The sequence below is a fragment of the Equus caballus genome, chromosome 23 (assembly GCF_041296265.1).
Source record: "Equus caballus isolate H_3958 breed thoroughbred chromosome 23, TB-T2T, whole genome shotgun sequence".
NCBI classification, from domain to species: domain Eukaryota; kingdom Metazoa; phylum Chordata; class Mammalia; order Perissodactyla; family Equidae; genus Equus; species Equus caballus.
Genome location: NC_091706.1, coordinates 30,143,883 through 30,170,013, shown reverse-complemented (window position 1 = coordinate 30,170,013; position 26,131 = coordinate 30,143,883).

The following is a 26,131-nucleotide window of genomic DNA, read 5'->3' as shown; positions in this document are numbered from 1 at the left end:
AAGTAGACAAACTGCATATTAGTAGATCAACATCTTTAGAACAGGATTTCATGGGATCCTTAATATCTTCTTTTATCCCTATAAGCCATAATATTATATCAAAATAACTACTAGGAAAAGAATATCATTTAAGCAACTGGTATATCCTCAGCCAATGCTATTCTCTCTCGTTGCCAAAGAAGTATGTTTTTCTCAGCTCTTGAAAAGCCAAACCATCCCTCATGCTTCATGTTGCTTTAACATTTGAATGATGATGTATGACTTGGGTAATATAAAGACAAACACAAACACACATTTAGATGTACAAGGTATGACTTCAACTTGTCTGTGTTATATCCGGATAAAAGATTAAATTTTATTTAGATAGATTCCTTCTTTAAATGATGTAAATGTCTTTTGGGAGCTCCCAAATTATTATCCAAAATTGTTTCTCAAATAATAAGTATAATAAATAACAGAGTGTGTATGTGTGTGTATTACATATACATATATATATACACACACAAATATGTAAATTAGTAGTTATATCAAATAATTACCTTTTTAAACATAGTGGATAAATTATAGTTATAAAAGAGCTCAGTACATCCCTTACACATGAATTACTAGTTTCTCAATAATATATAGTCATTAGGAACAATATGAAAACTTGACAAATTAAACTCTACTAGTAGATATTAATGGCAATGCATTGTGAGTTACTGATGCTAATTTTAAAATGTTGTGGCTTTGGAACAGACTTTTTTAAAAAGAATATTTTCAACACCCTGGTGTAAAGCTTCTGTGGGGTTATTTGACAGATGTCCTGTGAGTTCCTTCAAAGCAGGGGATAAAAGTATAGTGCACCAAACCAGAAATTGTGAGCAGAATGGCTTTTGGGCATGTGGGTGGAGAGGCTGGCACTTTCTCAGTTCAATTAAATGGAATTTTAAATTGTGAATTTGCACAAAGCTGAAAAAAGACAGCCATGTGGAAGTTTGTTTTCATTCTGAAAGTGAATCCTGTTCTGCCCTTGATACACTCATGTAGTGCTCAGAGCTGCTAATGTAAAATCTTCCTGTAATGTGAGAGGTTGGGACACATATGTTCATGTAGAAACATGTTTCCTTCTCAGAAACTGAGGTATAAAGTAGCTAAAACCAATTTGCTTCAATATGATGGGATTGACTTTCTAAAATACATGAGTTTTCTCATGGTGCATGGGAATTAAATATAAATGGTCTTGGCTGATGATTTTGGCTCTAGTCAAGATGGAGCAAGCACATTCCTCCAGATTTCTCCCACTAATTACAACTAAAACTCCATCTGAACATAACAGATAAAGCAACTATCAGAAGACTCTAAAAAGTGGAGAGGAGAAGGTGGATTGGCTAAGGATGCCCCAGTGGAGAGTGCCCTGGGGAGGATGGACATATCCTGGCCTGGGCACTCAAGCAGCCCACAAATCAGAAATGTCAATGAGCACAGATCAGAAAAGAAAAGCCCAGTCCCTCTGGCCAGAGGACTAAAAGCAATGTAGTCCTGAGGGACAAAACTTTTTGACTATATAGCCACACCAGAAAAAAGTTTGACAGTTTCTTAGGAAACTAAACATAGATTTATCATATAATTCAGCATTACTACTCCTGGATGTTTACTCTAAAGTAATGAAAACTTCTTTTCACACACCAAAAAACTCCACACTATGAATATTCATAGCAGCTTTGTTTGTAACCAGTACAACCTATTAACAACCTATGATTAAAAAATGGAAATGATGCTATGATGTTATTTCTATGTGATGTTATAGTTGGCATTTACTTTTTCATGGATCATTGTTACAACCACTAAAAATATCTGAAATCTCATAGGAGATGATTTTATTATACTGATGTATTTATAAGCAGCATTATTGGAAAGTCAGTGCTCAAGTCTACTAAATAAAAATGAAGAAAGGAAAAATTGAAACTAAGGTATTAGAATTTAGTTAAAGTTATAATCCACCTTTTATATGTTGGCCATCAATATCACTGTCTAAGACTATCCTTTGGGATGATGGATATAAAATAAACAGTGCTATAAAAATGTCTTTTCCCCCCTATATTTCTTTTTAATGTAGTTCAAGGAAGATACCAACTTAAAAGACTTATTGGCAATAGTAGGCTGTTTCTCCAAAGCTCTAATACTAGTAGCTTTATCAAAGTTCTGGCAAAACAGGGCTAAAAGACACTCGAGCTACAAAAAACTTTGTCACAGGAAAGTTCTCTCCTTATAAAATAGCATTTATGTACTCTCTAAAAGTATCTGCTCACTATTTATAAAGGAATCTCAGCTCCTTTGTTATCTCAGATTTGCTAGTTTTGACCTGGTAAAGTCATGGAGTTACTGTATCCAAAGGACGAGGCTGGGTCCTGCTAGACATACGAAGAAGTGACAGCTCTGTTGGTTCCCTCAAGAGTTTTGTATTTTGGATGGCTAGATTAGCACCTAGAAAAGTTACTGGTACTAAGCAAATGCTTAAATCTATCTTATTTGCCTTATTTTCTTGGCATTTAGGAAGGAATTTGGCACACTGTAACTGTTCAACATGTACTTTTAATTGTACTGTAAAAGCAGGGTGGTCCCATAGTTAAAAGGATTATATCAGTGAAGAATGGAATGATTTTAGAGTGTTGAATAATAACAACACTGCAATCAAAGACACGTTCTGAAGGTGAAGAGCTTGAAAAGGTCACCACTCCTGTGAATGTATATGTGGTTAGTTTGTTAAAGTAACAGCCTTAATACATGATGGCTATGCCTTGCTCTATGTGATGGTACATTTTTCAACTTTAAAATATAGATTTATTATAACCTGAGATTGAAAGCTTTATCAACTTTTCAGTCAAAGTCAAATAAATAACAACTCTGGATGAAATGTCAGAGGTTGAAAAAGTAAAGGCTTAGACTGGAGATTTTTCTAACTCTCCTCAAAAATCTCAGTTTGGAACTAAAAAATAAATATACAGTTGTTAGATTCTTTAAAAATTTTATTTTTATGTACACAGAAAATTATTGGGTTCCAAATGGCTCAGAATTTTGGGGCTTTTCCATCACTGGGGACTTGCTATGGATAAAGTTAGTTCAGTGGGAAGGTAATTCGAGCCAAAGGAATAGAGACAGTGCTGTCGAAATCATTGCATTCATTTGACAGCGTTATTATCTGCTGGTTCCTGTGCAGGGCATTGGAAATAAATCACTAAATTACAACCACAGATATATTTCAATTAATTTTAAAATAAGCTGGGAAGGATAAAAAGAGATGTCAGAGGCCTCGACACCTGGCTATGGTAGGGTGAGGGAGAAACTGACTTCCCTTAATAAACGTTATTTTTGATTGCACACACACATCCTATTCATTATATAGATTAAGTCCAATGTCATACAAAGAAATTGTTACAAAATTCAGGCAAGAAACCTAATTTCCTGATGCCTAATCCGGGGCTGTTTACACACAAATAGGCCATTGGATTATTTCTCAATTATCCGTACTTCATTTTATACATTTTATAAATAATTCTTATGTTGTTTTTCCTTATAAGAATATGATATTTTGTCACGTCATTCCTTTGTCAAATCCCTCTAATGCTTCTCCCCTCCCATCTCATTCAAAATAAGATCCCATGCAAACCAGGCCTTTCCTTCTCTAGCTGCACACTTTTTCCCCCATCTACCCTCAACTCACTTCCTACCAATGTTCCCTGTGTCCACTGTGCTCCAGAAACACACTTGCCTTCCAGTGTTCCTCAGACCTGACAAACATACTCTTGCTTGATGGCCTTAGTCTAAATGCTCTTACCAAAATGTCAACGTTTCAACTCTTGACTTCTTCCAGCTCTTTCAAATATCACCATATCAGAGGTTTGCCCCAAGAGCCTCTAGAAAGGAGCAGCGTTATTGGAAAGTCAGTGCTCAAGTCCACTAATTATTTTAGTCTGGCAAGAGCCATATCAGACTTCTGACCTACGGGAATGGAGGATAATAAACTTGTGGGGTTTTTTAAGCCACCAAGTTTGTGGTAATTTGTTATGTCCGCAATAAGAAATTAATATAAGACCCCAGATACCAATGGACCCACAGAAATGTCACCGGGTGAAAGTTCTTGGTTTGTGGGATTTTTTTCCCTACCCTTTGGCACTCATCGTTACCAAAGTTTCTAAGGTAGTTGTTGCCTACTCCTCCTCAAATCTGTGCAACATGTTATCATCAAGGTAATAGACCAATAATGTATCCTGTAAACTTGATATTGATAAGCACTTGATAACACTACAAATTAGAGTATGACAGGACTGGAGAGCTGATACAGCCCTGAGGTAGGCCTGAGAAGATGTACTGCTGGTCTTACCAGGTAAAATGAAACTATATCTGATTTTCTCTTCTAGCCAGTACTAAACAAAAAACAAAGAAGCAAGCATCCATTGGCTCAGTGGCTATGTATCAGGTATCATAGGAACGTGTTGATTTACTGAGGAAGTGAAACTACATCTAGAAGGACAGCTGAAATTGAAATCACCAATTGATTAAGTTGGCCCACCTATCAAAGTAGATAAGAAATACTCATAAGTGGTTCAAGGCGACAGAAGAATGTTGCATGTGTATTCTCAACAAAGAGCCACCTGATTAGAGGATGTTCTTACTAAGAAAGTGGATGAGATGACTCACTGTGGTCCTTTTTTTTCTGCAATTGGTCATATGGTTGTAGTCATTATTTATGACTATCTTTTTTTTTAATTGCGGTAACATTGCTACATAACATTATATACATTTCAGGTGTATATCATTATATTTCAATTTCTGTGTAGATTGCATCATGTTCACCACCAAAAGACTAATTACAATCCATCACCACACACATGTGCCACATCACCCCTTTCGCCCTCCTCCCTTCCCCTTTCCCTTCTGGTAACCACCAATCCAATCTCTGTTTCTATGTGAATGTTGTTGTTTTTACCTTCTATTCGTGACTGAGATCATACAGTATTTGACTTTCTCCCTCTGACTTTTTTCACTTAGCATAATACCCTCAAGTTCCATCCATGTTGTCACAAATGGCCAGATGTCATCATTTCTTATGACTGAGTAGTAGTCCATTGTGTACATATACCACATCTTCTTTATCTATTCATCCCTTGATGGGAACCTAGGTTGTTTCCAAGTCTTCACTGTTGTGAATAATGCTGCAACGAACATAGGGGTGCATGTATCATTATGTATTTGTGTTTTCATGTTCTTTGGATAAATACCCAGCAGTGGAATAACTGGATCATATGGTAGTTCTATTCTTAATTTTTCAAGGTAATCTCCATATGGTTTTCCATAGTGGCTTTACCAGTTTGCGCTCCCACCAGTAGTGTATGAGAGTTCCCTTCTCTCCACATCCTCTCCAACACTTGTTTCCTGTCTTGTTAATTATAACCATTTTAATGGGAGTGAGGTGATATCTCATTGTAGTTTTGGTTTGCATTTCCCTCATAGTTAGGGATGTTGAACATCTTTTCATCTGCCTGTTGGCCATCTGTATATCTTCTTTGGAGAAATGTATGACTATCTTTTTTATACTATTCATCCCATATTCTGTTTGTGGTTTCTTGCCTGGTGGGGTGACCACATGTTGGTCACTAATTTAGAGGACTTATAACGTACTAAAGAACTTTATCCCAGACTTGCAAGGAATTGACTCCCAGATGGTGCTGTAACTGAATCTTCAAAAGCCCATTCCACAATTCTCTCAGCTCAGCTGCTTCAGAGTGATGGAGAACATGGTAATATCAATTAATCCTGTGAGTATTACTACATGTTTTATGTAGAATTCTTTGGTCAGAAAATTAATTTCTTGATCAGAAGCAATCCTGCATGAAATACCATGACAGTGACTAAGGCATTCTATAAGTCTAAAGATGGTGGTTTTGCAAGAAAAAATGTGATCAAGGAAGGCAAATATTTATCCAGAATAAGGTGTCTACTCCAATGGGAATTAAGTGCTGTCATTCCTCTGATGGAAGTGGTCTGACTTGCGGCCAGGTGCTTGGCTGACCCCTTGGAGAATGGAAGGTCTTCTGACCTCAGGAGAAAAGAAGAGAAAGAAACTGAATAGAGCAGGAGAATACTGCCCTGTCTGACCCTCAGTGTGGGTCTCTCCTATTGGAAGTTTGGGCATTCCACAATGGCTACAGCTGAAGCGGACTTGTAAGTGAAATTCTATGTTGCATGAGTCACTTCTAGGAGAAGCTGGTACTCTTCATGAGACCTGAACACACTTGACTCAGGACATAGAGAAGGTAAAAGAGATCAAGTGAGAACTGGAGAAGCCGTGGTTCTAGATGCTGTCCACACCAAAGAGAGGAGCTAATAAATCAGTGACAACGTGCATGAACTGCCACAGTGCCTGGCATCTTTCATCAACCTTCAAAGCTTAAGAAATGTGGCTTCTGTTTCACTTTTATGTTTCTAAATACCATGAAATGTGTCTTTTGTAGCCAACAAGAACCAGGGAAAATGGAATTCTGAGAAATATGTTTCTGCTAAGTTGACAAATAACAGAACTTTACTAACTGTTTTTCATACTTAATATGTTATTTTTCTTCATTTGATATTTCTGTAGTGAAAATAGTGCCACCTAGACATAGACATGATGGATTAAGTCCATTAATTGGATGGCAGTTCTCCTGGTTGATGGCAGAAATAAGGGACTCCTTTAGGAATATTTTTCTAGCCACAAAAATAGCAAAGAAGGCCAATACTGATTAGTAAGACAGAGTAGCACTATTGGCCTTTGAGTAAAAACTCTGCTGTCTTAAGGCAAGTCTTAGCAGGGTGCCACTTTTGGAAGAAACACAGGTCTGATATCCCCCAAAAGTCTTTGAATAATATTATTTGACTTTACTGAAGTTTTCTCATGAACAGATTGGAGGATATATTTTAGACATCACTCAGATTCTGAGAAGGGAATTCTTGTGCAAGTATTTATTGAGGGAGTGTTCTCAGGAGAAGGGAAGTGAAAGAAGCTGAATAGGACAGGAAAATAATACTAAGCAAGGATGTAATTTCTGCTGAAGTCCAACATTTGGCCGAACCCACAAGGAGCTCTGGAACATAAATTGAACCACAGAGTTAGTTCCAATATGAGGTAAAAAGGGCAGCCTTTTGTGCCTCAATGAACTGTTAGCTTTGGAGTTTAGAGTACTTAACACTGGGAGGTAGCTCTTGTTTGACCACAGACAATTCTCTTGATAAGAGAACAGAAGCAAGTTCTTAGTAGCTGAAAAATCATAGTAGTTAAGGCAGAGGTACACCAGGTTTGTAAGGAGTATTAGGGTAGAGAAGCAACATGACATTTATGTTTTACATGGTTCGTACTATGTAAAAAACATACTGACTTCCAGTTTCTTGTTCCCTATTTAAGAAGCTTGGAAGTTGCCACTCTATCCTAATAAGTAAAAAGTTGAACAGACTGAAAAATCAACAAATCTTCTTGGTTCCAAATGGGTAGAACATAGGGCAAACTGCTGCCTCCAAGATTGGAGAGAGAGACAGACGAATACAGGGGAGCCAGGGCTTACCAAAGCAGAGACTCGGGAGGCGAAATCACCCTGGAAATCAGTACCAGGATAGGAAAATGTGAACTGTAATTGATGAATTGCTGGAGGCTCAGTTTGGGCAACTCTGAGTGTTAAAATCTCCAGGGATACCCAGTCATAGTGGAGCCCCCACAAATAGTGAGATATACCTTCAGGAGCTTGACTGGGATTCCACAGCAAATATTAGAGAAGAATCCCCTCATGCTTCCCACAGGGATAAAGAAAAGAAAACATTTCAAAAGACACCAGAGCACTCTGTTCTTCTTAACAAGTCCTGTCCTCAGGGGAAACTAGTTAACTAGAATTTAAATGGGTGGAGTATTGTCAAAGCCCAACTGACCTGGGAGAGAGGAAATACCCAACTCTAGCTCACACTAGCCATCCTGTCCCATATAAGGAGGGGGAGAAAAAAACTGAGAAACACGTGAAATTCACAGTCGGGGGCTTAGTCTCATTAAATACCAAAACCTAATCGTAGAACTATGGAACATTTCCCCTCCCCCTACACATCACCACCACATTATTAAAGGCTTATTTACAACAGTTCCTCTTACATAGTACATCATATCTGGCTATCAAGAAAAACATACAAGGCATACCAAAATGTAAAAAACACAATTTGAAGAGACAGAGAAAGCATCAGAACTGGACATGGCAGAGATGTTGGAATTATCAGCCTGGGAATTTGAAACAACTATGATTTTATTCTAAAGGCTCTAATGTATAAAGTAGACAGCATGCAAGAACAGATGTAACCAGAGAGATGACAATCCTAAGAAAGAACCAAAAAGAAATGATGGATAAAAAATACTGTAACAGAAATGAGGAATGTCTCGATAGACTTATAAGTAGACTAAAATTGAATGAGGAAAGAACCTCTGACCTACAGGATATATCAATAGAATCTTCAAAACCCAAAAGAAAAGAGAAAAAAGACTGAAAAAAAAAAGAGCAGACTATCTAAATACTGTGGGACAACTACAAAAGGTGTAACATACACATAATGGGAATAATTGATGGAGAAAAAAGAGAGAAAGGAAGAGAAGAAATATTTAAAATAATAATGACTGAGAATTTCCCCAAATTAATGTAAGGCACTAAACCACAAATCCAGGAAGCTCAGAGAACATCAAGCAGGATAAATGTAAAATAAAAATATACATCTTGGCATATCATTTTCAAACTACAGAAAAATCAAAGATAAAGAAAAATCCTGGAAAAAGCCAGAGCAAAATAACACCCTACCTATAGAGAAAAAATGATAGGAATTACATCTTACTTCCCAGAAACAGTGCAAGGAAGAGAGTGGAGTGAAATATTTAACATGTTGAGAAAAAAACCCACCAACCTAGAATTCTGTACTCTGTGAAATTATCCTTCAACAGTGAAGGAGAAATAAAATTTTCTCAGACAAAAAAAATTGAGGGAATTTGTTGCCAGTATGCCTGCTTTGCAAGAAATGTTAAAAGGAGTTCTTTAGAAAGAAAGAAAATTATATAGGTCGGAAACTCAGATCTACATAAAGTAAGGGAGATCTTTGAAGAAGGAATAAGTGCAGGTGAAATAAAAACTTTCATTTTCCTTATTCTTAATTGAAGTAACAGATAACAGTCTGTTCAACAGAATAATGTATTGGATTAATATATGTATGTGTGTGTATATATACACATATGAACTTATATATGCTTATATTGAAATGAATGACAGCAGTGGTACAAAGGACAGGAAGGAGAAATTTGGGTTATTTTATTATCGTAAGGTATTCAAACTACCTGTGAAGTGGTATAGTGTTATTTGAAAGTACACTTGGGTTAGCTATAAATGTCTATTACAAACTCTAGGGCAACTACTGAAAAAGTGAGAAAAGAAGTATAACTCAAATGCTAAAAAAGAGAGAAAATGGAATCTCATAAAGTGCCAGTTAAAATGACAAAAGGTGAAATACAGGGAAAGACAAAAATAGGAAGATAAAACAAGGGCAGCAATTAGAAAAGCATAACAAGTATGGTAGACATGAATTCAACTATATCAATAACCATTTAGAATATCAGTGTCTGAGTGCACCAATTAAAAGAGAGAGACTGGCAGAGTGGATCAAAAGACAATACCAATACCCAACTCTATGTCGTTTGCAAATAACCTACTTAAAATATAAAGACGTATATAGATTAAAAGTAAGTGGATAGGGGAAATTATCTCATGCTAACACTGATCAAAATAAAGCGGGAGTAACTATGTTAACTTCAAAAAGAGCAGACATCAAAGCAAGGAAAGCTGTCAGGGATAATGAGGGCATTACCTGAGTATAAAAGGGTCAATTCTCCTGGAAGATGTAACAATCCTTAATGCTTATATACCTAACAAGGGAGTGTCAAACTATGTGAGGCAAAAACTAATAGAATTGCAAAGAGAAATAGAAGAATCCACTATCATAGTTGGAGACTTCAATATCCCTGTATCATGAATGGACAGATCCAGCAGGCAGAAAATCAGTAAGAACACAGTTGGTCTCAACAATACCATTGATTGATTGGATACAATGGAGATCTATAGATTACTTCATCCAACAACATCAAAATTCACATTTGTTTCAAGCCTATACCAACATTAACCAAGATAGAACATACCTTAACAAATTTAAAAGAGTAGAAATCATATGATGTCTGCTCTTAGACAACAATGGAGTTAAAATAGAAATCAATAACAGAAAGATAACTGGAAAACTCCCAAATATGTGGACATTAAACAATACACTACTAAATAGCAAATGGGTCAAAGAAGAAATATCAAGAGAAATTAAAAATATTTTGAGCTAAATGAAAACAAAAATGTAACATGAAAATTTGTGTGATGTAGAAGAAGAACTTAGAGGGAGATTTAGAGCATTGAATGTGTATATTAAAAAAGAAGAAATACATAAAATCAACAATTTAAGTTTCTACCTTAGGAAATTAGAAAAACAGGAGCAAATAAATCTAAAGTAAGCAGAAGAAAAAAATAATAAGAATTAGTGCTGAAATCAATGAATGGAAAACAGGAAATAAATAAGATCAGTAGCTAATTCTCTGAAAAGATCAGTACAGTTGATAAGCCTATAGCTAGGATAACTCAGAAAAAAGAGAGGACACAAATTACTAATAACAGAAATGAAAGAAGGGTCATCACTACAGATCCCTTGGACAATAAAATGATAATAACGAGAATACCATGAACAACTCTGTATCCACAAATTTGATAAACTACCAATTTCTTGAAAGACACAAGGTGCCAAAACTCACAGAGGAGAAATACACAATCTAAAGAGGGCCATGTCCCTTAAAGAAATGGAATCAATAATTAATAACCTTCCAAAACAGAAAGCACAAGCTCAGGTCGGTTCACTGGTGAATTCTAGCAAACATTTAAGGAAAAATTCATACCAATTCTTTGCAATCTCTTTTGGTGGGTAAAAGCAGAGGGAATACTTCATAACTCATTCTATGAGGGCAGCATCATGTTAATACCACAACAAGCAAAGACATTAGAAGAAAAGAAAACTATGGACCAATATCTCTTATGGGCATAGAGGCAAAAATCACAATAAAATATTAGCAAGTCAAATCCAACAATGCATAAAAAGAATTATACAACATGACCAACTGGGATTTATCCCACCTATGTGAGGTTGGGTCAACATTTGAAAGATAATAAATGTAATCAGTAGTATCAATAAGTTTAAATAAAAGTTAAATGATTATATCAATAGATGCAGAAAAAGAACTTGAAAAAACACAACAGCCATTTATGATAAAAACTCTCAGTGAACTAGAAATAGAAAGGACTTCTTCAACTTGATGAAGAAAATTTACAAAAACCTACAGCTAACATCATACTTAAAGATGAGAAACTTAAAGCCTTCCCTCAAAGATTAGGTACAAGTCAAGGATGTTCCTTCTCCGTACTCTTCTTCAACATCATCCTAGAAGTTCTAGCTAAGGCAGTAAGAAAAGAAAAGGAAATAAAATGTATACAGATTGGGAAGGAAGACAAAAAACTGTCTTTGTTCACGGATGACATGATCTCTATGTTGGAAATCACAAAGAATCGACAAAAAAAAACCCTCCTGGAACTAATAAGTGATTACAGCAAGTTTGCAGGATAAGAAATCAATATACAAAAGTCAGTCACTTTCCTATACATCAGCAATGAACAAATGGAATTTGAAATTAAAAACACAACACCATTTATATTAGCATCAAAAAAATTTTAAATGTTAGGGATAAATCTAACAAAATATTTGTAAGATCTACATGAGGAACACTACAAAACTCTGGTGAGTGAATCAAAGAAAAAAATAAATAAATGGAGAGGTATTCCTTGTGCATGACTAGGAAGACCCAATATTGTCAAGATGTCATTTCTTCCCAAATTAATCTACGGATTCAATGTAATTCCAAACAAAATTCCAGCAATTTATTTCATACATATTGACAAACTGATTCTAAAGTTTATGTAGAGAGGGAAAAGACCAAGACTAGCCAACACTATATTGAAGGAGAAGAGCAGAGTTGGAGGACTCACACTGCCTGACTTCAAGACTTACCATAAAGGTACAGCAATCAAGACAGTGTGGTATTGGTGAAAGGATAGACAAATAAATCAGTGGAACAGAATAGAGAGCCCATAAATAGATCCATAAATGTAGTCAACTGATCTTTGACAAAGGAGGAGAAAGAATACAATGGAGAAAAGGTAGTCTTTTCAATAAATAGTGCTGGAACAACTAGAAATCCACCTGTTAAAAAAATGAATCTAGACACATATCTTATGCCTTTCACAAAAATTAACTCAAAAATGGATCATAGACCTAATGGTAAAACGCTAAACTATAAAACTCCTAGAAGACAACATAGGAGAAAACCTACATGATCTTGGACAAGGTGGTGACTTTTGAGATCATAAAAGGCGTGATCCATGGCAGAAATCACTGATAATCTGGACTTCATTGAAATAAAAACTTCTATTTTGTTAAAGACAATGTCAAGAGAATGAGAAGATAAGCCACAGACTGAGAGAAAATATTTGCAAAAGATACAGCTGATAAAGGATTTTTACCCAAAATATATTTAAAAACTCTTAAAACTCAACAAGAAGGAAACGACTCAATAAAAAAAAGGCCAAAGACCTTAATAGACACCTCACCAAAGAAGAGATGCAGAAGGCAAGTAAATACATGAAAATGTGCTCAATGCCATATGTCATCAGGGAAATGCAAACTAAAACAACAATATGCTACTACACACTTATTGAAATGGCTAAAATCCAAAACACTGACAATACCAAATGCTGATGAGGTTGTGGAGCAACAGGAACTCTCATTCATTGCTGGTAGGAATACAAAATGGTACAGCCACCTTAGGATACAGTCTGGTGTATCCTTATAAAACTAAACATGCTCTTGCCATATGATCCACCAATCGCACTCCTTAGAATTTCCCCAAAGAGTTGAAAACTTATGTCTGTATAAAAAACTGCACATAGATTTTTATAACAGCTTTATTTGTAATTGCCAAAACTTGGAAGCAACTAAGATGTCCTTCTTGAATGGATAAATAAACTGTGGTACACACAAATAATGGAATGTTATTCAGCTCTCAAAAGAAATGAGCTAGCAAGCCATGATAAGACATGGAGGAATCTTAAACACATATTACTAAGTGAAAAAAGCCAATTTGAAAAGGCTACATACTGTATGACTTTTAACTATATGACATTTTGGACAAAGCAAAACTATGGAGACAATAGAAAGATCAGTCATTTTCAGGGTTTAAGAGAGGGATGAATAGGCAGAGCACTGAGGATGTTTAGAGCATGTGATACCATAATGATGCATGTATGTTGTTATACATTTGTCCATAGAATATATCCACAGAATGCACAACACCAAGAGTTAATTGTAACATAAATTATGTACTTTGCTTGATGATGAAGTTTCAGTGTAGGTTTATCAATTATAATAAATATGCCGCTCTGGTGGGGGACACTGATAATGGAGGAGGCTATGCATTTGTGGAGGCAGAGGATGTATGAGAAATCTCTGTACTTTCCACTCAATTTTGCTGTGAACCTAAAGCTTTTCTAAAAAAGCTGGTCTTAATTTAAAAAAACAAACCTCCTAGACAATAGTTCCAAGTTGCTACACTTTACGTTATCTGCTATAAGTGTTTACCCCAATGCATGTATAGCTCTGCCATGATGTTACTTAGTTTATGTCATTACAACTCCCAACTTGCCACATTTACTCATCCCATGAACTTCTTACACTCTCCTTCAACATTTCCAAGGCCTAAGCTCCTGACATATGACTCTATCTGCTATACACAGTGCCTTGGGAAGTGTAGTCAATTTTCTATTCTGACGGGTTTATCCTGTAAGAAGGCGCTTAGACTCTGGTGAATATGTTTTCTATCCTACTCAGTTCTAACTGAAGATTGCATTAATGCAAAGTAGGTTGGAAAGAATCTGGAAAGTCACTGGGTGTGGTTAGTGTTCTTAGTCCACACTTATCTTTTTACCCTGTCAAAACTCAAGAGATGTGTCCATATTATCTTTGCAACCTCCAACTTCAATTTGGCTTTGCATAAAAATGTGGCCAATCCATGTTGGTTAAATTGACAGAACCTCTCAAATATGACAGAGCCCCAAACCAGTACCATGGATATGTGGCCTAAATTTGGCAAACTCTGATAGAAGCAGACCACAGAAAGTGAACGACTTATTCCTTTGCCCAAATCTAGAGTGCTCATTGGTTGGAGGCTGTTCTGTTGTGGCAGAGTCTTTGTTGACCACTTCAAACTATGAAATTTCATAGGAATACATTAAATCTTCATTTGTGCCTATATGTTTTGCCGCTTGTTTCTTCTTGAGAATAATGAGAACCTCAGGATTGCCTGATTCAGTTGTTGTCTCCATTTTGAAGAACAATGTTTTGGATTTTTTTTCCATCTAGAGTTAAAAATATACGTCTGAACTCATAATCCCCAAAACCATAATACGAGTTGGCTTCTAAGCTCCAAAATTGTTTTGTTTTGTCATTTACAAAGTCAGGCTGGAAAAATTTGTTTCTTGCCTTGGAATTACTGGCTAGTCATATTGGGTTACTGTGAGATATAAGCAGAGAAAAGACAATCTTGGTTAAAATAAATAAATAAATAAATGATGCGATTTTCCAGAATATTTTTAGTGACTATTCCTTGACTAGTTTAAAATACGATGAAAGTTCTCATTAAAACCACTCCCATATTTTAAAGGAAAGAAAGATGATAATTTTTTGGATAGATTTCTGAATCTTTAGTTTTGAACATTTTAATGATACTATATATTGTATTTTGGAAAATAATGGTATTATATTTAAGGGAAATGGAGCAATCCTTTGAAACTAATGTCTTGATATACCATTGACTTCTACAAGGTCGACTTTCTTTGTAATACATTGAAATAAATGCACTTCTTGAATTTAAAAGGGCTAACCTGTGGAAGCAGAAAAGGTTTTTAATTGATAGCTGCTTTTCATCTAGGAAGACCGTTTGTCCTCATGTCAAAAAGTTTTAACCCTTTTCAACACCGAAAAGGACGCATGATTTAGTCTAGATTTTGCCTTCTGTTCTCTTTCTCTTGTCTTTTCTTAACAGATTCATTTCCTTGGTCCCAAAGGTCACTTCTGCCTGGCTAACAAGCAAACATATTGCAATTTCTCCTCCAAGTCCCACTTCCAACTTTTTACCTTCATATTGGACACTTCCAATTAGTGTTCCCACCACTATCTCAAATTCAGGATTTGTTATCTTTTCCCATCAAACCAGCACAAATCGTTCTCCCCATAATTTCTACTAATAAGAATCATTACTCACCAGTTATCTAAGGTTGAAAACATGGAACAATTTTTCCTCAATATGTGATCACTGTCAAGTCCTGTTAATTTTTCCCACATTCTGTTTTTCCAATTGATTTCTTGCTTTCTAATCTCAGGACTATCATTCTCACTCTGATTCCTCACCTTATGCCTGAACCTCATACTATACTTTCATTTTTAAAACCTAATAAATCTGTACATCACTATGATATTAAAATCTTCAGTTTTACATCCCATTCCTGTTCATCCTGTTCATCTGAACATCCATACATGTTCAGAAAGTATTGAAGAACCTCATAATCTAAATGATGGAAAGAAACCAAATGCCTTAACTTTATAGTTATAGCCTTCCAAAATGGTCCCTTACTCACTTTTCCCACATCATCTCTCTCTTCTCTCTAGTGAAAATCTTTCTACCTCCAACAAGGCTAATTTTCTCATTGTCTCTTAAACATTGTTTTCCTAACATCTACATTGTTTCCACCATTTCTATTTCCTTCAGATCCATCTCTACTCTGGTTTCCAGTATACTATAGAATTATGCAAATTGTTATTATATTCTTCTAAACAAATCATCCTGTTATCCTGCTCTTACTTTACAAATTTTATCCTAGGGATAGCAGCAGTAATAGCTAGTTTTAGTATATCACTTAATTAGATTCTAGGAAAGGATAAAGGAGATGTTTATTCATTTTATGTATCATAACAAATGAAGACCAGTGAAGTTCAGCGAATTTCTCAGTCACACAACCAAGAAAATTTCTTTGACCAAAAATGGTTCTTTCTTTTCAGTTAGACTCTCACTACTGTATCACTTGCAATTCACACCATTTATATCTGTTGCTCTCTGGGAATGGCCCTCAATTCACAATCTTTCTGATTGATGTGGGACAGGGTAACTGTGTTTTTCCACATAACTAATTTAGCAACGAGTTAGTACAGGATAGTGATTAAGAACTAGGGCCATGGGACAGAATAGTCCTGGGTTTGAGTCTCAGCTCTATCACCTACTTGCCGTATAAACTTGTATAAGTTACTTAATATTGCTAAGCTTTGGTTTCTTTGTCTCTAAAATGGTGATGATGATGGTGATGGTGTCTACCTCATAGCACTGGATTATAGTAAGTTTCAATGAGATGATGCATGAAAACACTTAACATAGTGTCTGCCATCTAATAAATGCTATTTTTATTACTATTTGCAGTTGGCAAAGGGAAAGTGGTTCAGAAAGTGAAATCTATTCTCAAAGAGATCTCTATAATCCAGAGGCATTTAGATTTTTAAAACCATAGATGAAGTATAATACAATAGAAAAAGTAAATAATGATGGCATTTTAGTCACTGTAGTCAACGAGGATGGCAGTTTTTGATAAAGCTGTCTCTTTTGTTATCTTAACTTCTGAGTTAAATGCTTTCTCATCATATATGTCCAGTCAGGCCATGTGTGATGGTTAATTTTATGTGTCAACTCACTGGGCCATAGAATGCTGAGATATTTGGTCAAATATTATTTTGAATGTGTCTGTGAGGGTATTTATAGATGAGACTGACATTTGAATCAGTAGACTGAGTAAAGCAGATTGCTTTCCCTAATGTGGGTGGGCCTCATCCAATCAGTTGACCTGAATAGCATTAAAAGATTGAGTACAGGGGGACTTTCCCTGCCTAACTGTTTGACCTAGGACTTCAGTCTTCTGCCCTCAAACTGGGACCTACACCACCAGCTCTCCTGGTCTCCCACTTGCCAGCTGCAGGTCTTGGGACTTCTCAGCCTCCATTATTGTGTGAGCCAATTCATTCTCTCTCTCTTTTTCTTGTGCCTGTTTTATATTAGGTATAGTGCTAGGTATTACTAGAAAGGAATTTATAGGAGAGTATCTGAGCCTAAGATGTCCCTGTCACATGAGAGGTACTCAATACATTTTGTTGAATGAATGAGCAAAAGGGCCTCATATAAACAAAGATTAAAAAAAAACAAAAACAAAAAAATCCTGAGCACGGAGAACAGAGCCACCTTCTAAATCTTCAGAACCAAAGGTAAACATTGTATAGGGAAAAAAATAAGGCCAAGAATCTGGCTCAACTCAGAGGCCAGAAGGACTCCATTTTGAAGTTTGGAGACTTCACCCCTGTGACAACTGAAAGAGAAAGGAACCAGGAAAAGAAAAGGGGACATTTTCAAACTCTAGAAAGACTCATTCTCTGCTTTGAGCAATTAGTTTTCTAAAGGCAGCTCTCTTACACCTCAGTCATGGACTTCATTGATTTAGGAGCATGTGTCAAATTAACTTATTTCTTGGATATTTTGGTTTTTGTTTAGTATTAGCTTCATTTCATAAATCCTGTAAGTTCAAATAAAATATGAATTTTGCAAGACAAGGAAATATGGGCTAAATATCAGCATCTTTCCAAAGGAAAGGCTAATTAGTAAAAAGAACTTAGCTTGAAAACTTAAGTTTTGGTATATAATCTGCTTATAGAATCCATATTTTTGAGTGGAGTCATTTAAGCCTTTATTTTTAACCTCCAGGGAGGTAAGCTGGGGTGCCTAAAGTTAAAATAATGCCAAAAGCAGTTCTCTTGACATTTTCAAGGAAATATTGAGCTATTCTGATGACACTTTGGAGTTGCCTGTGGATACTCCCATTGACCAATTCAACAAGTGGTACAAAATCCTGATAAAGCGGTTAAGGCAACCTGCCCGCCAGATGCTTAAGGAGCTTATATGGCTTTGACTTGCCTCGGGAAGTAGAGGAAAAACAGAAACAAAGTGGTCAAAATTCTATCTCAAAACAGCCAAGAACATTCCATTCATTAGAGACCAAAGCTTGGGAGGCCTTTTATTTTAGTTCTTATAAATTGTCTTAAATTGTGAGGTCATTTTTTGGGGGAGTTTAGTTGTTCAGGACACTGTGCTTGTTTTTAGTTTATGATGCTTGTTTTATTCTTTTTAAAATAAACAAACGACTCTGTCTTAGAATAGACAGAAAAGAAAATTGTAAGAGATTTTTGTTTTAGTATTGACCTTTCACATTATGCCTTTATAAACTTTCCTTGGATAGTTAAATTCATCTAAACTCTTCTCTTTCTTACATATCAAATGTTATCACTGTAGTCTATGTGGTAGGTGGTCCTTAAGGCTTTATTTCCTTGCATTCAAAATGCATAATGTATTTGGGGTGCCTTTCCTTCTTAGATTGATGTTGCCTATGGATACCTTTAGAAGGCTAAGAAGAAGTCATTCTCAACCTTCCCAGATGCAATGCAGAAAATATTTTTATTAGGGACAGATTATTGATGCCACTATTGGAAGAGTTTGATAGTGACTTCTGGAATTTTATAAAAGCCATGGGATGGTGGATGCTCTCCTGGACATTCTTGAGGTCATTCCTTCAAAGTGACATACCTACTTCCAGCCAAGAATGACTCAATATGCATGTGTGTGTGTGGAGATATATATATATATATATATATATCTCCAGAAATAGAAAGTTTTATGGCTAGTTATAGTGCCTTAATAATATGGGGAGTCTTGGGAGTAGTTTTAAGGATAAATTGTAGGAATAAGATCATGGACTTTAAATGTGTAACTCTGGATTCTATCTATGCTGTTGTGGCAAGATAAATGTCTTTACATCTGGGCATTTCTCCTTCTATGATGATCAGTTCCAGGTAAAAATATGAGAGTTTGTAATCTGGAAAGAGTGATCAACCCTATTTATTATCTATGTGTTCTCCTGGGAGTAGGATATGCCCTCTAGATATAAGCAGATAATAAGAAAGTGGAAAAAGAAAGAGTGAAATCACAATAAATATTTTCAGTCAGCAGCTCCCTAAAAAGGCACTAGAACACATTTTGGTAACTCATTAAGTATTGTAGCATTATTCATTTGACAAATATTTATTGAGGAATCTATGTGTTGGTATTGGGAATACAGGAGTGTTATCATTCGGGTCAAGTTCATGAATTTCAGAAAGCTTAACGTTACTATAATTTAAACAAGAAAAGATGTTTACTTCTATCTTGTGTCAAAATCTTGGCTGCTTCTATCTTGCTGCTCTGTTATTCTTAGCACTTGACTCCTGGCAAAAGCTTCATTCATGATGACAGTATTTTGGCCAGCACGAAGAAGGAAAAAATAAAGGAAGGACAATTCTCCCTCACCGTTATCTTCACGAACACTTTCCATAATACACATAGAACATCTTTACTTACACCGCGCCACCCAGTACTTAATCATATGGCAGTAACAAGTCTAAGGAGGGCTGGTAAATGCTATTCTGAGAGGTCATGTTTATAGCTAACTATTTCATAAAACCTTTGAGGAGGTCAGTCTGTTTCATAGATGCTCATAGAAATCAGGCAAATGGGTTTTTGTTGGTATCTGAGCAAGAAATCTGAAGGGAAAGGGGAACACTGGAGGGCTATACTGTATTTGTGGCAATTCAGATTCAAGAGTGATTGTAGAGGATAATGAAGGACACTAAAGCGATAACATTTTCCCTCTAGATGGTCACTTCTGGAGCTTATCTTCTCTGTACAAAACTTGGAAAATTCTGTGAGGTGTGAGTTTAATTGGAGAGAATATTCTTTCCTGGCATTATTGACGTGACATCTTACTTCTCCAAAGGACTGTGGTGCGTACCTGCAGGAAGAGAGACCTAAGAAGTTAATTGACTTAGAGATCAGTTTATTTAAGAGAATAGGGCTTCTATCTCTTCTAGTTAACTTTGATGTACGTCTTTGATGTAGTTAACCAATACTCTGAGTCAGTACAAAGCAATATTTATTCGTTTATATTTCGAGATGAGTATAAATTAAAGAAACACAGGAAATTCTTGGCTTTAAATTGAAATATTATTTACATATGTCTCAGTTTAAAATCAAGTCAGATGTGTCTTTGTGGATTGAGAACCTTGCCATTTTCAAACAAATGAAACCAACCCCATTTAAGTGACAATGTATACATATCAAGGCTCTGTATATATTTAAATTTTTATTTCACACTTCTCTAGATGAACAGAGGAAATATTTTTAGTCATAAAATCTTTTTTTAAATACTATCGAGTGTAATAAAATATTAATGAGATATTGCATCCTTTAAACACCATTTACTGAGCATCTAGCATTGGCCATATGAATATGCTACATTGAGGGTTAGAGGCAGAAATTGAAACAAACCATAGTCTCTGCCCTCATAAAGCTTATAGTTAAGTTGAACAAAAGGTAAGATCCAGGATAACTAATAATATAATGCAGGAGAGGCTAAATGCCAAATGAATGAAACAGATAGTAAATGAGGTCTGTAGGAATTAAGAAGAAGAAAAGATTACTTAAGCTGAGGTGGTGGGGCTTCAGATAGAAAGTTTATCTTGATATATTTATTGAAGGTGGGTAGAATTTAAATGATTTTTTTAAAAATGGTCATTTTAAAGCAGAAAAAATTATCTTTTTTAAAAGCTCTTTGGGTATAATCATTCTCTAGGTACAATACTTCAAATTATATTTACTCTTTGAAGCTAATTTATATTCCAAGTCTTTTGGCAGTATACAATGATCTGGAAGTTATAAAATTCAGGAGCAATTGAATGTGTAACTTGCATGCTGACTGTTGCTGCAATGAAGGGCTCAGGTTATGATCCCATAAATACACCACCGTTTGTGTGACATGTGGCACACTGGGAGAAAGTACATCACTGAACCATGTACGTAGTACCCAGTGCATAGTATCTAGCAAGCACTCACGGCACATACTTTTATTTGAAACTTAATTAACAGAAAAGAGGATATAACAAACAATAAATCACTAGCTGGAAAATGAAACTAATGAACCATTCCCTAAATCCACCAGATTCCTATTGTTTTGACCTCTGTTTTGTCTTGCTCACACTAGTCGAATATGGGTTGGTTCATTTCCTCCTGGATCCACTGCAAGAGGATGGAGATGTTTTACTTACTATTCTGTGTAGTCTGTAACCAGTTCTTTAGTCTCTGCCATGATCCTAGATACATGTTTTTTTCTTTCGATTACTTTGAAATATGCCAATCACAGGTAGAAGAACAGGGACAACTTTTTCAAAGGGAAATCCTTTGTTTTGATTCTGCACTGACATCCTCTCTGTACAGTGTCATTTGTAGCCCTATGAAAATCTTTTATTCCACAATTAAATCACAGGCTCCTCCTTCTTTATGGTACTTCTGGTGTCACAATAAGTCTACATTATCAATTCTACTATGGTTAATTGTATGCTGAGTCATACCAAATATATAAATGTTATATATATGGAGGCTAAATAAGATCTTTAAGGCTTTTCATTGTTAGATCCTGGAAAAGCAGAGATCTTTATCTGCAATAATAAATTTGGTCTAGGAAAACTTTACATTTCACTACCAGCATACATGGTTTGTCAAAATGGCTTGATCTAGTCTGATCAGCAAATAAATGGGGTTTTTTTGTGGTTGGATTTTTTTTCTTTTGCTTAGAAATATATATACTGACATACCATAGTAATTTCAATATGTGAAATGTCAATGGCATGGGAGTATCTGGTAACAAACAGACAAGAGATTGCATTGAGAACCTTAAAACAGTGACACAGTGTGTGGAATGAAGTATACAGAACTGAAAATCGATTATGTTAAATTCATGGATAATGTCTTTTCTTTTGAGCACCCAAGGTGGTGCATGTGTCTTAGAGCACAAAATGCTCATAGTGATCACAAGCAAAGCAGGAATTAAACACGGCCTTTTTCTAAACGTGGAATCGTTTGCCAACACTAAGTTTATGTAAATTAGGTACTAAAATAAAGAGGAGAAGCTAATATTTCAAGTATAAAACTTGAATGTTGAATTATGCATTTATATTTAATATTTCAAAATGCACATAATTTGCTTTATTCTATTGCCCTTTTACCTGCAAAATTATCTTTTACTTTTAACAGCTGACTGACCTTATCAGTCATCTTGATTTAAATTTTAACTTGTTCATTACCAATGATGATGAAGAAGGGGATAAAAAAGTGAAATCACAAAACACATTGGGATCAAAAGCAGCATGTACATTTCCATGGCCTGATAAAAACACAATCACAAAGACATTTACACACCCCTCGTTGCATGTGGTTGAAGCTATAGGCTGGCTGGGTTCTTGATCTGGAAGCAGCAACCTGAGCATTAGGCTTCTGCAGTATAATAGAGGTAAAGTTTTCCACATAAGATGGAAGACTGGAGTCATTCTGGCTGCTTGACCTTTGGAACTACAATGAGGCTTTCCCAGTAAAGGAAATAAGCGAAATAGTCTGTTTTTCCACCACCTAGTGCTACAATTTAACAGAAAGCTATAGACCAGAGATGGTGAGTGAATAAAAACATAACCCCACATACAGGAAATGATTTGCTGACCAAACTGCTAGTCTTTGAGATCACCTCAGTGTAGGAGCCAATATGCAAAGTCATTCTGGAAAGTGAGAGGAGAGGGAGTGGCAAGTAGAGGCAGTGGAAAAAAACTACTAGACCAGAAGGAGTGAACACAAAACGCATAGAAGGGGAAGGAAAGGGAAGGGGAACTATATATATATATACAGATAGAGTTATAGTTTGTGTGTATATATCACTAAAAATGAACTAGCAAGTTGTAATTCCAAAACATATGAGAAAATTTAATTCTTACACATGCATTTAAGAAATCAGTTCTCAGAACATGAATTTAATTCATATGGATTTAATTTTGATTTAATCTAAAATATTTTAAAATAAAAGCTTTTAGAATATTCAATAAAATGAATTGCAACAATAAAAAATTATGAAGCATAATCAGACAAACAAAAAGAAATATATAAATCAAAGAATTAATTAGAAATCTGAAAATTAAGTGTATATTCAATAAAATTTTCAAAAGACTGTTAAAGATAGAATTTTTTGATTAAGAAACACAAATTAATAAATTGGAGAATATCCAAATATAAGCAAGCATAGAGAAATAAAAAGATACAAAATATGAAAGGATAGTTAGGGAGAAAAAATTGAGAGATTTTAAAACACATAGAATAGGTTGGCGTTCCAAAAGAAAAGAATGTAGGAAATGACAGGAGAAATATTTCAAAAGACATATTAGAATTTTCCACAATTTTCTAGAATTAAAGAAATACTTGAGTACTAATTTCAAAAGTGTACGTTCTCAATAGAATCAAACAGTTCAGAAATATAGCCACACATATCTGGACGATTGATTTTCAATAAAGTTGCCAAAGTGAGTCTATGGGAAAAGATAGCCTTTTCAACAATTGGTACTGGAACAACAGGATATATATATGGAAAAAATGAACCTCAATCCTTACCTAACATTATATAAAAAAATTAACTTGCAATGGATCATAGCCATAATCATAAAAGATGAAGCTATAACAATTCTAGAAGAAGAAAATAGCATTTTAATTCCCTTCCTCAAATCAATGATCTTAGACTATATTAAATACTGATTAAAATCTCCCCCATCCCATCATCTAGGGTTAGAATTTTAGTTTGATATTTTACATTAAATATATGCAAAAAAATTGTCAATACTTTCACAATCAATATTTAATTATTTTAAGTATATATCAGAATCACATACTCATGAAAGAAAAACGTAATGTAAGAGAACAGGTGAGGAGTCAAAAATTGTACTAAAGCTTTAAAATGGTATAAAGGGAAGTAGAAAAATAGCTATACATGGTAAAAAAGGTTAATGACAGAGTAAACAATAACTACCCAAACAAATAATAAAATTTGAAAAACAGTCACAATAATACCTTTGGAAATTGCAGATTTCACTAAGAACAAGTGGAAAGGGATCAGGGTAAGGGGAACATTCTGAAGCCCTTATCTCTCCTGTAGGTCAATCAGAATATAACTTTACATTTAAATTTTTGGTAATCATAAAACCATATGTATAATAGTGGGTAAAACTTATAAGCACATGTAGAATTAAACTAGAAGTAAATATCTTTGCGTTGCCAAGGTGATCAAAGAAAAGACAAAGGAATCAACGAGATGTCATTAAAAAATAAAAGCATGAAGAAATATGATAGAAGTTGTCAGTTATGATAATAAACATAATTGGTTTAAACTTATCTACTAAAACAGAAAGTCTTCCAATTGTCTTACAAAACAAAATCTAATTACATGCTGATTGCAGTAGATAATTTAAAAAATGAGGTTAAAAATTAAAAGCTAGACAACAAAAAAGTTGAAAATGAAAGACTAGGCAAAATTATATTGGGTAAAAGTAAAATATGCAGAAATGGAATATTAATATTAGTTGAAGTTAAAGCAAAATAGCCTCAAATAATATAAAGAGTATCATCATGTATTGATAAAACCTATAATTCACAATAAGGATATGCTAGTTTTTCATATTAGAGATCCCATTATTTTTGGGTTTTTTTGCACAGTGGGAGTATACTAATGTGCACGTTTGACAAGCCCCTGCTCTTATTAAAACAATATTCTAATAAAGGAGATAAAATAAAACTTAATAGTAAATACATAATTAAATGTTTTCTAATATTGTTTCTATACAAAAATAAAGCATGTAAGTGAGGGACAAAATGATGGGAATATAGCATTAGGAAAGTTAATCCTATGGCTTCTCTGAGAAAACACTTTTGCTGAGACATGAGTGGTAAGAAGGAGCCAATTACATGAAAATTAGGGCAAGAACACTCCCAGTGGGGAGATTACAAAGTGAAAATACCTGAGGTCAATGCAGAGAGGAAAGACAAGAGTGCTAGAAGTTGAGCAACGTAGATAAAGAGGTACCAGATATAGGATGGGCCGAGACAAAAAGTTTGGACTTACACTAAATGTAATGGGAAAACAATGGAGAGTTTGATAGAAATGATGTGAGAAAAATGGATAAAAAATCTAAATGAGGGAAAGTTGGGATATATACTAGAGAATTTAGCAGAGATGCTGGAAGAAGATAATGGGGACTTGGTTCAAGGTCATCTGTAATGGCTAAAGAAGGGACATTAGTGGAGGATGCAAGCAGGCAGATTGGGGACACATTTTGTGTTAGAAATGACAGTATAACGTTGATGGGCAGAATGTGAGTGGGGAAAAAGGAGGATAGGAATCAAGGATGACATTTAGGTTGAACAAAGAAGAATTCTCTTCTGGACAAGTAAAGTGGAAGCTGTTGATTGATAACCCCGATGGAGATGTCAAGTAGATTTGAGAAGCTCAATGGAGACATCAAAGGTAAAAATATAAATGTGGGGTTGTATGTATATTGATTTTGTTTGAAACCATGGTACTACTGAATGTTATCAATTCAGATAGGAGCACAGAGAGAGAGAAGAAAAAGAAGACCTAGGACTTTACCATGAAGTAAATATGAAGAGATGTGGCTGTAGACAAGAAACCAGAGGAGAATGTGTTGCAATGGGCGTATCAAAAAGGAAATCATACATAGTGGAAAAAGTCAATAATATAAATAAGATAATTGAAGTTGAACTTATTGGCGTACAATATCCAGAAAATGCTTCAGAAAAAATATAATTTGGTGTCAAAATGTCCATGGAGCTAATTGTGTATACCATTTATTTTTATCATAATAATTACTTAGCTACAAAAATGTATCAACGAAAAATAATCAAATTGCC